At 42.2% G+C, this 17,177-nt stretch overlaps 1 pseudogene; it reads right to left on the reverse strand.

The window, feature by feature from the left end:
* Positions 1–13,365: 13,365 nt before the first annotated feature.
* On the reverse strand, positions 13,366–15,987 carry LOC138172604 (nucleolin pseudogene; annotated as a pseudogene).
* Positions 15,988–17,177: the final 1,190 nt, after the last annotated feature.

Consider the following 17,177-nt stretch of genomic DNA (forward strand, 5'->3'; position numbering starts at 1 on the left):
TCTCTCTTGAATTGCACCATTTTGCTAGGACAAGGTTTCAATGGCATCTCTTGCTCTATATTCCTCCAATATAATTATTTTTATACCCGCACTTTAGAGAGCACCAGTCCAAAGATTTGGGCTATCTTTGCTTTGATCTGCTTCTTATAGATGGTTTCAGCCAAGAGGCCAGTCACCTTCTTGGGGGTGTTGGCAGCAGCAGCTGTCTTCCTGCCCTGGCAGCGCAGCTGCCATGCTTTCCTGGTTGAGCTCACATGAATACAAAGGGACAGGGTGATTAGTTGTGGGTTTCAGCCCCTCACTGGTCCTGGGAGAGGAATCAGCACCTGATATAAGAATCTATTAGTTGTTGACTGCTCCTTTGATCCTGTCTTTCCCTTCACCTCTTGCCCAGAACACACCCCAGCTCCGAGTTTCTTTGGGAGACTTGGCCAGGAGTTAACATGCTAATGTACCCTTTTGATTTTGTAGTTCTACATCTAATTTCCACCCCAAAGGAATAAATTATATGCAATTTATGTAAATTGCCCTCATTGCAGCAAGAATAGAAAAAGCTGTAGGCGTGGAGGCAGCCGCGTTGAACAACTTGTTCTAGACACACAAAAAATGGAGGCTGCAGCTCACTTCAGATTTATACCCTTGAGAGAAGCAGCTGTGCTGCTGCTGCTGCTGCTGGTGATGGGGAGGGAGGGTGGTGGTAGAAGGAGCACTGGATTTGGAGCTAAAGGCCCTGGGTTCAAATAGCAATTTGGCTATTCACTACTAGAATGACCTTACAAGTGCTTCTCTTTTGGGAACCTTAGTTTCTTCATTGTTAAAATGAAAGAGTTGGACTAGACATCCATGGATCCTGTGATTTATTCCCCTGCGTTCTTGTGGGCTATGAAAGATGCCATGGTGAGAGGCTCCTGGACCAAGGAGGAACATGGACCAAGTTAAGCCTGGGGAAATGTTAATAGAGTAACTCAGGAGCTGACTGGCTGCCCAAACTTGGACCAAGGCATCTTCTTTTATATGTACTGCTAATGGCTTTTTCCTCCTCCCTTATTTCTGAATTTGTATATCTTCTTTTCTATTATAAATGAGCCCTAGACAACACATTTGTGGACTAAAATATTTAGAAGTAGGGAGCAGAAGGGAAAGAGGGAACCCGTGTTAGACTATAAGTCTTCAAGTGCTGTGGCACTTTACATAGTTATGGATATAGTTGGCATCAGACAAAAGATCACTATATGGGGAGAGCCTGGATTAAGGATACAGGTGAAGAGGGAACTATGTGGCGGTACCTGTTAAAGGGTGGCGAGGCCTGCCCAGACTGTCTTGACTTCAGGAGAACCTCAGTCCTGACTGGGAGGGAAGGGCTGAATCCTATATCCAATTTAATATCCCAGCTGTAAGAAGCCCCAAGGGCAAGTAGGTGGAATAGTGAATAGAGAACCAGGCCTGCAGTCAGGAAGACTTATCATCCTGAGATCAAATCTGGCTTCAGATATTTCCTAGCTGTGACCCTGGGCAAGTCACTTAAACCTGTTTGCCTCAGTTTCCTCATCTGTAAAATGAACTGGAGAAGGAAATGGCAAACCACTCCAGTACCTTTGCCAAGAAAACCCCAAATGGGTTTTAAATCTCCTCCTCTAGGAAGAGTCAGACGTGACTAAGCAACGACAAGCAGTCCCAAGGGAATTCTCTGATGGAGACAAATAAACTTCAGCCTGGGCTATCCTTGGACTTAAGATTGGGACCATCATCCAGTAGGTTGGAGGATGCCAGGGGTACAAGGAAGTGCCAGTACTGCCCGGTCTGTAGTTAGGCTTGTATATGATAATGTGTCCCTGAATGGTGCCCACATATGGAATATAATGAGTACTTTCTGTGTGACCTCAAACTGTGCTCATATATTGCATATAGTTTCTGTGGTTGATCTATTACATGAAATGACATGCTACATGTGGTGCTTGTTACACACATGCGAGTTCTTTAACTGGGGTGGTGTGCATTTCCCCCCATTAGATTATAAGTTCTTTGAAGGCAGTGACTATATTTTTTATATTTGTATTCCTAAAGCTCAGCACAGTGCAGGAGAACATAGCAGGTACTTAATAAATGTGTATTGACTAACTTATGTATCAATGTTTATTGATTAATTTATGTATCAATCAACAATCATCAATAAGGCACCTACTATGTGCTTAGCACTATGCTGAGGGATGCAAATACAAAATTGAGAACCTACCTACAAAGGGTTTACATTCAATTAGGTTCACAGGTAAGTTCTCTCTCCATCTCTCTCTGTCTCTCTCTTTCTGTCTCTTGAATTTACTTATGAGTTAGGCAGGCACTGATAGGCTGAGATTCCATGGGCTGGTGAGCTTTGCCAATCCTTATCCTTCAGCTTCACTCATGGTTTGCCCTGGTTTCATTGCTCTGTGTTCACATGTCTTCTCAATACGGGAACTAGGCTGCTAGCATTCTAATTCCCCCCTCCCCCCACTCCCGCCCCACACACACCTTCCCCCCTGAAGATTCCTGAGGAACAATTCTATTTTCATCTCCAGTCTAAAGGATTCTCCTTAGAAAAGGGAGGTGGGAGGAAGTACAAAGAAGAGTACCCAGAATACTCTGGGTATATGAATCAAGGCTGGAGCAGGCAATTTTATTCCCACACAAGAAAGGAAACACTAAGCAAGAGAGCATAGAATGATTACAGTCAGTTGAGAGGCTGATATATGTCTCATCAGGACATTTGCAAAGAGCCCTCCACTCCACTGAGCACAGCTGATCAGCGTCAAGAAGGATCTTCCTTTCAGAGGTCTCTCTCCCTCTCTCTGTGAGTGATTCTTTCCACCTGGGCCAGGCTGCTTCCCCCCCTGCCCGCACCACTGTTGCTGCTGTAATTGCTCTTGTAGCTGTTACCCAATGACTGGGGTGCCCAGGGCTTCCATCTTTCAAGATGTTACTTTTCAAGATCTCACAAGGGCAGTACCAAAGGAAAGAATACGTAAATAGGAAATGCCACAGTCCAAGACATAGGCTTGTCTAGGAGGTTAAGGACACCTCCCTACCTCCACCTTCCAAAGCTTAGAAAAGTCATTGTCATATCTTAAGACCAGCAGGAAGATGAGAACTGAGTGAAAAGGATCACTTCTTTATCATATCCATGGAATTCTGGCTTAGCATCTAATTAAAAGAGTCCTTCTCCCTGATAGAAAGCAGTCATGAACATGGAAGGAGGGAAAAGTCTTTCCATTACACATTTCTAGTGGAGTTCTACAAATTCAAAATAATCTTGGGTGTCCACTAAGGTAGGGATAACAAGAGATGAAGAAGGAGAATATTCCTGATAGGGGAGCTAGCCTGTGTAAATGTAGAGAGGAAGAGGTTTAATGCTAATTGGGGGGAGCAAGTGGGTCGGATAGACTGGAAAAATGTGTAAGGAAGAATGATGTATAATAAGCCTAAAGATATAAACTGGAGACAGATTGTGAAGGACTTTAAATGCCAAGACAATGATTTTGCTTTATATTTTGGCAGAAGTGACTGAAGAGGTCTTTATGTGGCCATTACATGAAATATGTACCTAGAGCTCTCCTGGGAACTTCTAGACACCCCAAGACACATTTACTCATTGTTTAGGCTTTTTGGAGTTGATAAACTCCCTGGCATCTTAGGATCATGTGGCGGCTCAGCATGGAAAATAGTTGGCCTTTTATAATGATGTGGAAACTCCTTAATGGTTCCTTGGTCAGCCCTTAATCCAAGACAGTGGCAGGGAGTCAGGTGCTATATCTTTAAAAGGAAGAAACAACTTCCATTTTGGCCCTTTTGGGTTTCACTATTTAAGGTGGTATTTTGTGACTCCAGTGAGAGGAGGAGGAGGAGGCATCCTGCTCGATTTGGATAGCATAGTGACTCTACCCCAAAATCCCCATTTAGAGTGTGAACTCAACTGGGTAGGCTTATACCGGCACACCTGGTGCACTTTGTTCCTTTTATGTTTGTGTGTGTGTGTGTGTGTGTGTGTGTGTGTGTGTGTGTGTGTGTGTGATCTTAGGTAAAGGACTACCCAAAGATGTCCTCTGGAAAGGTTGATTGTGGTGGTGGCAGATGTAGAACCAGCGGGTTGTGGAAGGGGATAAGTGAGGTTCAGAGGAGTTCTGTGTTTGAAAAGGGAATGATAGTACAGAGTCTAGGTGAAATGTAAAATGTAGGATTCACAGTTTTGTGCAATTAGTTTATGGTACTAATAAGATTTAAATATTCTCTTGACTGTAAATTGTAATAAGTTAGTTATAAGCTACTACTGAATCTTTTTAAATTACTGATTCCTCTTTTGTTGCAGCAGTCAGGAAGTCAAGAAGAACTCTTTAAAAGACTTAATATGTATATGCCAGGCACTGTTCTAAGTATGTAGGATTCAAGGAAGGGACAATACATGGTCCCAGTCCTCAGGGAGCTCACATTCTAAAGGAGGCACACCATGTAAATAACTAGATATGTGCAAAAAAAATAGAGAGAGTAGATACAGGTTAACTCAGATGGAAGGCACCAGCAGCTGGGGAAGATGAAGGACCTCCGGTAGGGGGGAGTTAAGTTGAGGCTCAGTGGAAGCCATGGAAGTTATTGGCAATACCACACATTCTACAATGTTTAATAGGTGGAAAGTGTAAGCAAACAGGGACAAATAGGGTGACAGAAGAAAAGCTTCCAGCTCTTCCTGGTCCCTTCCAGTGTTGTCATTTAAAGCTTATCAAAGCCTCAAGGTAATTTTCACAGCCTTAGCAGCTAGTGCCAAGGCTAAGACAGAGGCTGAAAGGAATTTACCTGTTTCAACTTAAATATCTCAGAAACTTGGGAGATTTCCTATTGAAGAAGGTGGGGATGGATTAGAAAAAAAATATCCTGACCTGAGGGGCTCTTTTGTGTGCTAGTTGGGTTTCCTTGTGGAGCTAATTAACAAAAGACCTGAAAATGTACTGATTAGTCCAGGCATATTAATACCTACACAGTCAATAAAACTCCTAAACCCTGCCCAACCGAAAATTTTATTGGCTACATGTTCTAAGCACCTACACTCAAATTATTTAGACCCCTCTATAGGGTGGCATTAGTCCCATCCATTGTTGTAATGTATCATGATGAGCCTTACTCCTCAAATGCCATTACCTTTCTCTCCCAGTTGCTGTTCTTATCCTAAAAATTACAATAGCTGACATATTAAATTACTTTTAAGGTTTGCAAAGTGCTTATATAATTATATCATTTGAGCTTTACAATACCCTGAAAAGTAAGTCCCATGACTATTATGATTCTCATTTTACATATGAACTAATCCAGTCTCAGAGAAGCTAAGTAATTTGCCCAAGATCACATAGATCACATTAGAGGTGGGAAGTGAATGGATGAAAAATAATTTATGAAATGATTACACTGTGAAAGGCACTATGGTAAATTCTGAGAATACAAGCACAAAAGTCAAACCCTAACCCTGACTTCTAGGGCATTCCATTTTACTAGGGGAAGACAGTATATGTTGGGGAATAATGGACAAAGAAAATAGGACAGTTTATCTGTAGAGCAATGAATTAACACTCTTTTTCCAGAAGCTATGGAAATATTGATTTGATTATTGTACTTAGAGCAAGAGGGGGAAAGGGGGAGGAGAGGACATAGATATCCACATGGCAGCAGGGCAGATATAAAAAATGGCCTCGGTGGACAGCTGAATGAAATGTTAAACAGGATCTGGTTTAGGGCTGGCTAGACATGGTTGGTGAAGCGAATTTGCACTTATCAATCATGTCTACCACTGTGTTCACTGCCCTGATATTATATCATTTTTTGCTCATATCATTATCCATGTGTCTTCTCAATATCCATACCCTTGTAGTAGGGGAACCATCACCCAAACGAGGGGGCACTTTTGGCTATCACAGGAAACTGTTACCAAAATTACATCCCTTTGTTAGAAATGAGCTATCATTAAATGTTGAACTATTCATTCTTTTCTCCCATTGTCCTGTGAGCTCAGGGGTCAGGCTCATTTCTTTAGCTCAGGCTTCAGCATTAGTCTTTGTCTCAGAGGACCTGATCTTTCCCTTGGTCTATAGAATATCTCCATATTTCTATCTGACCCAACTTCCATCCCCTGTCCTGGCCCCTGGAAAAGTTTAAAAAGACTGGAAGTACAAAACTTCGAAGGAAAGAAAAGACCTTCAGAAGGAGGGAGGGAAAGACATGAACAGAAAACCATGGCCCCCAAACGGGGATGGGTACCATCTTCTTTCCTCACTAACAATCAGGATTCTTCCCAGGTTTTAGAGTTATGGAATATCAACTAGAAGAAACTTTAAAACAAAGAATGTTAGAACTAGAAGGAACTGAAGAACGTGGAACATATAATGTCAGATCTGGAAGGGATCTTAGAAAACAGAATGCCTGTGTTGGAAGAGATCTCAGAAGAGAGAACATAGATTGTCAGAGATGCAAAGAGACTTGGACCAAAGAACATAGAAATATCAAAACAGAAAGCATCTAGCCCAACTGCATTATTTTAGACATAAGAAAACTGAGGTGAGGGATGGAGAAGAAACTTGCCCAAGAGCCAACAGCTTATAATTATATGAACCAGGACTGCATATTTTGGAAAACTTTCACTATGACAACGCAAAGTCATTTTTAATTATTAATAAGAATATGATGAAAAAATATTTTTGATAGATAACAGCAATTCACTTGCCTTGGGCTCTTGGGGACAATGAAGAGCTTTCATATACATTATAGCATTCGATCTTATCAGCCCTGTGATGGAGGCAGGTCAGAGGTTCAGAGGATAAAAGGATTTAGATCCAGAAGATCCTGGCTGTCCAGTTCTCTTATTTCTGAGAGGAGGAAACAAATTCAGAGAAGGGAGTCAACTTTCTCGTGGTCACACAATAACAATGGTACAATTAGGACTTTCTAGATACCCAAGCCAGGGCACCACACTAATCCTACCTCCACCTCTCAAGTCAGCTTATTCTGCCTCCTTGTAGTGAAATGCATAGGGCTTCAAAAAGCTGCTAATGGCCACAGCTGCAGTGTCATTGTTTAATTTTGTGCCAGTCATGAATTTTCAACCTATTGTTTTGATTTTCAGGCTCCCACTGATGAAGCCGGTTGCCGTGGAAATTACTAGCCTGCAGATGATTTCAATTTCAATTGAGTGGAATTTTAGGGAAATAGGAGGGACAGGATGCTCCAGAGATAATTCTGTTCAATAAATGCTGTTATGTTTCATTCTTATGTTTTATTCTATATGATAGGGTTCTATTTCTAATGTGGAGTTGCAAGATAGAAAGTTGGTCTTGCAGCCAGGAAGACATGAGCCCATACAAGACAAGTTAATGCCTCAGTGTTCTTTTTTTGTTGGTCAGTCATTTCAGTCATGTTCAATCCTTCATGACTGCATCTGGGGTTTTCTTGGCAAAGATACTGCAGTGGTTTGCCATTTCTTTCTCTGGCTCATTTTACAGATGAGGAAACTGAGGCAAACAGGGTTAAGTAACTTGCCCAGGGTCACACAGATAGTAAGTGTCTGAAGCTGGATTTGAACTTACGAACAGGAGTTTTTTTCTGATTCCAGGCCCAGCCTCTATCCACTGCACCACTTAGTCTTCCTAAGCATCTCTCTCTTTAAGATCATAAATTACCTAGACTGATCTGCATTGGTCAAAAGAGTTTCATTGGGAATTAATTCCCTTTGTCAATTAAATAATAGGTCCAGTTCCTATATCTATTCTGTTTTTTAATAGATAAAACATCTTAGTACAGTGCAAAGCACCTTAGATTTGAAGTTAGAAAATCTCGTTTCAAGTGCCAGTTATGTAATTACTAATTGTGTGACCACCAGTGAGTAATGTCCTCTCTGAGTCTATGAACCAGACATTTTAGCTTGCCCACTATTCCTCTCACAAACATCCCCTATCTCCAAGCCTTTGCAATGGCTGTTCTCCATACTTGGATCACTCTCCCTCTCCATCAAGACTCTAGACAAGCCACCTGCTCCAGGAGGCTTTTCCTGCTCCTTCATTTTGTCAGTGCCATCCCCCAAAGGACTGTCTTAAAGCTATTCTGTATTTGTCTCTCCTGTTTTAATTTATATCTGTTATCTCCCCTTATAGAATTAAGTTCCTTGAAGGTAAGGAAAGTTTTTGCTTTTTCTCTGTATACTCAATGATTAGCATAGAGCCTGGCATGTACTAAGTGCTGTCTTATTGATTGATTGATTGATTGCATCTCACTTTTTTTATGTAAAAATGGAATCACAGCCCCTGTTTTTTTTTTTCCATTAGAGAGCTGTTCTAAGGCTCAAATGAGACAGTTGATTTGATTTAAGTTGATTCAACAAACATCTATGAGTTGCCTAGTATGAGCTAGGAGTGGAGAGAGCCTGCTGTGGTAGATAGAGAACTGGCCGTGGCTGCCAGGAAGGCCTGAATTCATGCCCTGCCTCTGACATATATTGGCTATGTGGCCACTTCATTGCTCAGTGTTCTGGGCAGCAATATAATACCACAAATTCTGAGAAAATGCTGACCTGCCTTGATAGGAGCAGTTTCCTGACCAGAGAATTTCTTTTACCAGTGAAATTATAGATCCAGTAGCTATTAATATGCCTGATTATCATCCTATTATTAACACTATGGGTGAGACACTGTTTTAGACTATGCAGATTCAAAGACAAATATGAATACTCTCTGTCCTCAAGGAGTTTCTATTCTTCTGGGGGCAGGGAGAAAACAACATGTATCTAAGCAAGTGAATTTGAAGTATATAAAAGGCTGCTAGGTAGAACAGTGGATAGAACCTTAGGTCTGAGTCAGGAAGACCTAAGTTCAAATATTGTCTTAGAAGCTTACTATCACTGTGCTATAAGAAATCGTGATAAACACAAAGAAGCACTTGAAAACTGATATGAACAGATGCAAAATGAAGTGAACAGAGCCAGGACAGGGATTAACTGTGTGATTGTGGGCAAATCACTTAAACTTTATTTGCATTAGTTTCTTCATCTGTAAAATGGGGATGATGATAGCACCTACCCCCAGTGCTGTTATGAGGATAAAATGAGATAATATTGGTAAAAAAATTTAGCAGTGTCCGGTGCATATATTTATTGTTGTTAAGTCATTTTTCAGTTATGTCTGGCCTTTCATGACCCCATTTGGGGTCTTTTTTGGCAGAGATGCTGGAGTGACTTGGTATTTCCTTTCCCATTTTATAGATAAGGAGCTGAGGCAAGCAGGACTAAGTGACTTGCCTAGAATCACACATCTAGTAAGTGTTTGAGTCTGGATTTGAACTCATGAAGATGAGTCTTCCTGATTCTAAGTCCAGTACTCTCTTCAGTGTGTCACCTACCTGCCCAGGTGCTATAAAATTTTTGGCTGTTCTTATTGTTAATTTGAAGAAAGAGAGAGTACTAACAATATGGAGAGAATAAGAATGGCCTTGTGTGGGAGCTGATGCCTGAACTATGCTTTGAAGAAAGCTGGGGATTTTACTATGAAGACATGTATTCCAGACATGAGTGACCAACTGTACAGAGGCATGGAAGTGGAATATGGGATGTAGTGTATAGTGAACAATTGTTAGACTAGTTTGATTGTCTCAGAACTGGAAATGACCTTAGGGGGTATGTTGTCCAACCCATACCAGAGCAAGAATAACATCCTTGACAAATGCTCATCTAGTCTCCAATTGAAGAACTATTAAGTTTCATGATCACTTTTATTTCTACTTGACATAAAGTTTCTCCTTAAGTTGAATAGAAATGTCCTCTTTGTGGCTTCTACAAAGCTATAGTGCTTTAGTGGAAAAAGTTCAAGAATCAAAAGTATCAGTTTTGACATTTACTGGCAATGTGACTTCTCTGATTCTCAACTTCTTCATCTTTCAGATGAAGAAAATAATCCCTGAACAATTTATCTCACTGGACTATTGTGAGGAAAGTCTTCATAAACCTTAAAGGCCTGGGCTAGTTGGAGCACCATTGTACCTTAACTAGGCCATTTGGCGACCAAGTAGAGAAAGACACATGTCCCTCTGGCACAGGACAGCCCTTAAAGACTTGAAAACAGCTACCATGTTTCTTTTCCCAGCCCCCTTTCCCACCCCCACCCCATTTTTCTTTTTAGAAGACTAAATGTCCCCAATTCCATCAATTGTATCTTATACAACATTGTTTCCAGTTAGTCGATAAATATTCTGTTAATAAAAAGCACCTACTATGTAACAGGCATTGTGTTAAATGCTGAGCCTTCCCATTCTGGTCATTCTCCTCTGGATACGTTCTTGTTTGTCTATGATCTTCCAAAAATACAGCTAGTACCAAGCACAGCCCTCCAGATGTGGTCCGGCCAGGCAGAGTGCAGCAGGCCCTTCCTCTTTCTGGAAATCAAACATCTCCAATTAGCCTAAGATTGAATTGGCTTCTCTGGCTCTCATGACATACCATTAACTTATATTGAGCCATTCGTCCACTAAATCCAGCTTCTTTTCACATGCCCTATTGTCCAACTACACTTCCTCCATCCGCTTCATATATGGTTAAATTTTTGAATTTCTCTTTCACTTTTCTTTCTATTAAATTTCATCTTCTTAGTTTTAGTCCATCATCCTAGCCTAGAGAAATCTTTTTGGATCCTCATTCTTTTGTTCGATATGCTAGCAATCTCTCCCAGCTTTGTGCCATCTGCAAATTTTATAAACAGGCTATCTCTGCTTTCATTCTAGTCATTGATCAAAATGGTGAACAGATGTAGAGCACTAGAGAAATGACGGCTTTTATTATTTCTGAATCTTGGCTGACATCCAGTCGAAACACTGCTGAGAGTGACTGGCCCCTCATTTTAATGAAACATTGGTTCCTAATGACACAGTAGAGGGAGCAGGAATAACTGTCACAAAGATGAGAATAACTCATATTTTTATAGCTCACTCATATTTATATAGCTCTTTAAGGTTTCCAGAATTCTTTCTTACAAGTAAATCACTTATTAGGTAAGGAAGACAAGTGTCACTAATTATCATTTTAGAGTAAGAGCAAGGCATTATAGATAACTGGTAGGAAGGCATGGACTCTGGAGATAAAGTACTGTGTGTAAACAACAGCAAATAGGGCATTATGACTGAACCCAGGTCATTATTATTCTAAGTCCATTAGCCTTTTCTACTTCACCACTTTTTCACATGTCTACAAACTGCTTTCCCTAATGGTTGGACAAATCTACAACATAGCAGTGAATTAGTATGCCTGTCAACAATCCTTCCAACACTGAGTTTTTTCTATCTTTTTAAACATTTAACAATTTTCTGGGTATGAGAAGAAGTCTCAGTGTTGTTTGTATTTGCATTTGTCTTAGTAGTTTGGAATGTTTGTTCATATGGTCGTTAGTAATTTGCAATTCTTTTGAGATCTATTTGCTCATATCCCATGACCATTTTCCTAGTGGAAAATGACATTTGGACTTTTAGGTTTCTTCTAGTTGTTTATTTTTTTGGAATTTTAGATCCTTATCAGAGATATTTTCTATGAAGATTTTTTTCTTTGTGACATTCATTTTGTTCATAAAAAATTCTTCAAAGTTCATGGAATCAAAATAGCCTTTTATCTTTTGTAATTGCTATTCCTTGTTTGGATAAGAATTCACTCCTCACTCCAGCTCTGAAAATGCTTTACCTGGTTTATTCTAAAGTTTTATAGTAACATCTTTTTAATATTCAGGTCACACATCTGTTTTGTGCTTAATAAATGCTGATTGACTAACAGACTGACAGTTGATGGTGTTTTCCTTGGACATGAACTCTGTAGGTCTGATACTATGCAGGAACTGAGCTAAGGGAAGCCTACTGTTCTCAGATATTGAGTTGGGGTCTTCTTCTTGCTATATTTTTCAAGTAAATATTCTTTTTGTAAAAGCTACTCAATGTTAAGTGGTTAAATGGAATTTAGGCACTAATTATGGACACATAGAGGAAACACAGGCGGTGGGAATCTTAAGCTGATGGAAATAGAGAAAAGACAACCCATAAACTCCTTAGGGTTTAGAACCTTGAAGAACAGAGGAAGCAGCCTAGCTCTGGGAGAAAAAGCCAGAGCACACTTGCTGCATTTGTCTAAAGAATTGTTAATTTTTTTTAAGTTTATAAATATATATATATATATATATATATATTTTTTTTTTTTAAAGAAAAAGGAAGGTCATAGTCCCATCATACTCTGCCCTGGTCAGACCACATTTGAAGTATTATATTTAGTTTTGGATGCTACATTTTAGGATGATAGATCAATAATTATTTAATAAACATTTTAAACATTATTATTAATATTTTAACATTAACATTGTTAGCATTAACAATTAATATTAACATATTAAACTTTATTGAATATTTGCTATGTAACAAGCATCGTGCTGAGTGTTGGAGATATAAATACAAGCAAAAAAGACATCTTTCCTTTCAAGGAGCTTACTTACTAATGAGGGAAAGGCTACAGATAAAGGGGTGTCAGAAAGGGAGAGTGGAAGGAAAATGGATGGAGGGGGAAAACCTGTGCTTCACAAGGTGAAGATACAGAAAGGAAGAAATATGGAGGCCTGGGAACTGACATGGTAGAACAAAAGTTTACTTGGTAGACTTTACAACTCACAGGTTATGGTGGGGGCATTGGAATACTCCTTGCTTGCCATGGCTATTTCTAGTCTCTCCATCAGAGAGGGAGAGGGACCTCCATCACTGACTACTTTATCCTCCTTTGAGGTACATTCAATACATCTTTATTAGATAATCAAGATTCTTGTACTTGTTGTCTACAGATCTCCAAGTAACTCTTTTCTTCCTGAATGAGTTCAGTGCCTGGCTCACAGTTTTTCTCTCCTCCTCAGCCCCTACCCCCTCATACTAAAGGACTTCACCACACATGGATACTTCCTCAAGAGCCTTAACCTCCCATTTCCTCAACTTACTCATTTGCTATGACATATTCCTTCAACTCACCTAAACAAGACACAAAGAGCCATGGGTAATTACAAGCAGCTAGGTAGTAGAGTGTAGAGAGTTCTGGGCTTGGAGTCAGAAAAACTTGAGTTCAAATTGTGACTCAGATACTTATTACCTATATTTGGGCAGGTTACCTAACATCCTTTTGTCTCAGTTTCCTAAAGTATCAAATGGGGATAAGAATAGTATCTAACTCACCTGGTTGTTTTCAGAATCAAATGAGATCATTGTTATAAAGCACTTAGCATAATACCTGCACACAGTAGGTGCTATATAAATGTTTTATATATATATATATATATATATTTTTTTTTTAACAGTCCGGCACCAGATTAGGCCCTTTTAATGTGTCCTAAGACAGGCTGCTAAAGCAGGAACCAGAAGAAAACATTTGCCTTTTTTTTACAGCAAAAAAAGGGGATAAAAATGAAACAAAAAACCACTACAGGTATTTGTAGGAAAAAAATGGTTTTGTACATGGGGCATAACATTATAAACTCAAGACAACTCAGACAAAAAGGTGACCTCCCACAGCTACCACCCGTCTCTGCAAAAAGTTTATATGGAACATCCGTCCAGTCAAAACCGCCACGCTCTCCTAGAAATGTCATCCTGGTTTGTCCAAGACGCCGTCAGGCTGCCCCTCCATCCTGGAATGTCCTCAGAAGGCTCTGTCAGTGATTAGACGACAGGATTAAACTCCCAGAGTCCGTTCACATGGCAGGGGAAAAAAGGAGGGGAAGCTATTCAAACTTTGTCTTTTTTCCTTGTGGCTTGTTGTCTCCTCCACCACCTCGGCCTCTTTGGAAACCTCCTCTGCCTCCAAAGTTTCCTTGGCCTCTGCCTCCGAAGCCCCCTTGGCCTCCTCTGCTGCCTCCTCGGCCCCCACCGCCGCCTCCACGGCCACCCCCTCGGCCTCCAAAGCCGCTAGGCTTGGCCCAGTCCAGGGTGACTTTGTTTCCATCGATCTCCCCATCCTCCATGGCCTCTTTTGCAGCTTTGGCCTCTTCCTCTGAGTTGAAGTCCACAAACCCAAACCCCTTCAAAGACCCCGTCTCCCTGTCTGTGACTATCCTGGCGCCCACTGAGCCTTGGAAAGAATCTTTCAATGTTTCTTCTGTTGTGTCTTCAGACAGGCCTTTGACGAACAAGGTTTTGTAGGACTGGTTCCTGGGGGCTGTGTTGGCCGCCTTCTGTCCCTTCAGCTCCAGGCGGATGGCCCTGCCTTCAATCTCTATGTTGTTACAAGAATTCAAAGCTTCTTTCGCATCTTCCATGGAGGCAAATTCAATGAATGCATACCCTTTGGGTCTCCCTTGGTTGTTCTGGGGCAGACTGATGGATGTGGCCTTCTCAAACACTTCCTGCAGGCTCTCCTCAGTGGCGCTATAGGCCAGGTTGTTCAGCACCAGGGTCTTGGAGTCGCTCCCACCCCAGGAATTATTCTTCCCTCTGGAGTTCTCTTGCCCTTGGCTCTTCTCTGCTGTGTAGTCCAGAACGAGGGCTCTGCCGTCGAGCTCCATGCCCTGCTTCCCTTCCAAGGCCTTGTCCACATCTGCTTCGGTCTTAAATTCAACACAGGCAATTCCTGTAGGGGTCCCATCCTTGGTGCAGACCAGTCGGACCTCAATCGCGTCTTCAAACACCTCCTTGAGCTCCTCCTGAGTTACTTTATACGGCAGTTCTTGACAAAGAGCGTCCTGGCATCTCGGTCATTGTTGTTTTCTTTTGCCTTCTCCAGCTTAATTTCAGAGCCAAGCACTTTGGAGCCACTGAGTTCCTGAGCCTTTTCCACGTCTTCAGCAGATTCAAATTCCACGTAGCCAAACTTCCTGGTGGCACCAATGCGGACATCCACAACCGTGAGGTTCTTTTTAGTGAAGAATCCGTGATGCCGGTTTTAAGCTCAGAAGCGGCTTTGTTGAAGTTCAGGTTACCAGCAAAGAGATTGAAATTGGCAGATGCTTCAGCGTCCAGTTTCTGTTTCTTGGCTTCGGGGGCCTTCTGTTTGCCCATTTCTTTTTCCTCTTTCCAGGTGCTTCTTTCACATGAACTTCCTCTTCTTCCTCCTCCTCCTCCTCTTCCTCCTCCTCTTCCTCCTCCTCCTCCTCATCATCTTCCTCTTCATCATCCTCCTCATCATCTTCTTCCTCCTCCTCCTCGGATTCCTAGGCCTCCCCAGGTTTCCCTCCAGTGGCTTTCAGGGCAGCAGCCTTCCCCTTGGCAGGTGTGGTGTCCATGGCTTCTTCTTCAGAATCATCCTCCTCCTCATCTTCCTCATCTTCCTCCTCCTCCTCCTCCTCAGAGTCTTGCTTGGCGGGAGCTGCTCCCATCTTTGTGGCTTTGAGAAGCTCAAATTCTTCATCCTCCTCATCCTCACTGACCTCTTCTTCAGACTCACTGTCCCCCTTCTTGGCATTCTTGCCATTTTTTGCCCCTTTGGCTGGAGGCGCTACTGCTTTGGGGGCTGGCTTAGCTGGAGTGGCTCCCTTCTTGCCTGCTGTGATGGCAGCTTTGGTGGCTGGAGTGGCCACCTTCTTGGCGGGGGCTGGGGTGGCCACCTTCTTACCAGGGGTCACGGCTGCTTTCTTGGCTGGCGTGGTAGCAACAACAGCTTTTTTGGTTGGTGGTACCTTCTTTGCTGGTGTGGCTACAGCCTTCTTGCCCTTCTTTGGAGGAACTACAACCTCTTCCCCACTGCTTTCTTCTTCCTCTTCTGACATGTCCTCATCTTCACTGTGCTCCACCTCCTTTGGTGGAGGGGCCATTTTCTTGGGCTCCCCTTGATTCTTAGCAGCCTTCCCTAGCTTCACCATGGTGGCGGCGTGTGACTAGGGCATGGAGGGTACAGATCCATCGGCCAAGGCCCAGGCAATGTCGGTGGCGGCGGAGAGCGCAGGCAGGAGTCCGTCCGCGAGCAGCCCTTTGCTGGCCGAGACTGAGACGAAAGACTCTCTCTCTCTATATATATATATATATTTTTTTTTTTAATTACAGAGATTGTCATATCCTTGATCTTGCCAACACCCACAAGTGTTCCAATTCAGTGTTTTTGGACGCTGAAATGCTTTTATCTGAGAAAAATCTGTTGACACTTCACCTCTTCCTCTACCTTGCAACCATAAAATCTGTTCTTGGGACTCACCATGTCTATCCCTTAGTCAAATCCCTTGGCCCATAGTTCTTCCCCAGGCTGTCACCCCAGCACTGACTACACTCTTTTCTCTTCACCCCATGATGAACCAATTCAACTTGGCTATCCTCCTCTCCCAAGTTCCTTGCTTTGTTACCCTATCAAAAATCTTGCCCTAAACCTGAGCCTTGGATCATTCCTACTATCTGCTGACTTTGTTCCTACTCACATGCTGCTCAACGAAGCACGAGAAAACCATGAAACCACACTGACAAGAGTCCACTACAAATAGTACATTCACCATCTGCCTGGTCCTGTAGGTGACTGGTGTCACATAGCATTGTGCTTGGGCCATCCTGCACATCCAACCACTTGTCAAGTCCCGTCATTTCTACCTTAGTAACATCTCTCTTACACACTGCCTTCTTTCTTTTGACATGACAATGACCCTGATCATCTTGTGCTTAGACTAGGTGTCTCTGCCTCATGTCTTTCCCCTCTTCAATTCATCTGCCCCTTAGCTGTCAAACTCATCTTCCTGTAGTGTAGATCTAGACATGTCCCCTTCTCCCCCCATTCAATAAACTCCACTCACTCCCTATCACCCCTAGGATCAAATATAAAATCCTCTGGCTTTAAAGCCCTTCATGAATCAGACCATTCCTTCCTTTTCCAGTCTTCTCCTACTTTACACCCTTACACATGCTCTGCAGTTTAGTAAAACTGACTGGCCTGTTTGCTGTTTCTCTGATGCCACATTCCTCTTCCCACCTCGATCTCCCCTGACTGGAATGCTCTCCCTCCTCCTCTTCACCTCCTGGCTTTCCTAGCTTGCTTCAAGTCTTAGCTAAAGTCCTACCTACTGCAAGCAACCCATGCTAGTTATACTGAATCTTCGTCCCTTTCCTCTGAGATGGGTCCCAGTGTATCCTCTCTCTTGTTTGCACATAGTTGTTTGCATAGGGTCTCCCCTGCTAGATTGTGAGAGCCATGTAAGCCAGGACTG

The sequence above is a fragment of the Petaurus breviceps genome, unplaced genomic scaffold (genome assembly GCF_028583685.1).
Source record: "Petaurus breviceps papuanus isolate PSGF00001 unplaced genomic scaffold, PetGlider_PUasm1.0 551, whole genome shotgun sequence".
In the NCBI taxonomy this organism is placed as follows: domain Eukaryota; kingdom Metazoa; phylum Chordata; class Mammalia; order Diprotodontia; family Petauridae; genus Petaurus; species Petaurus breviceps.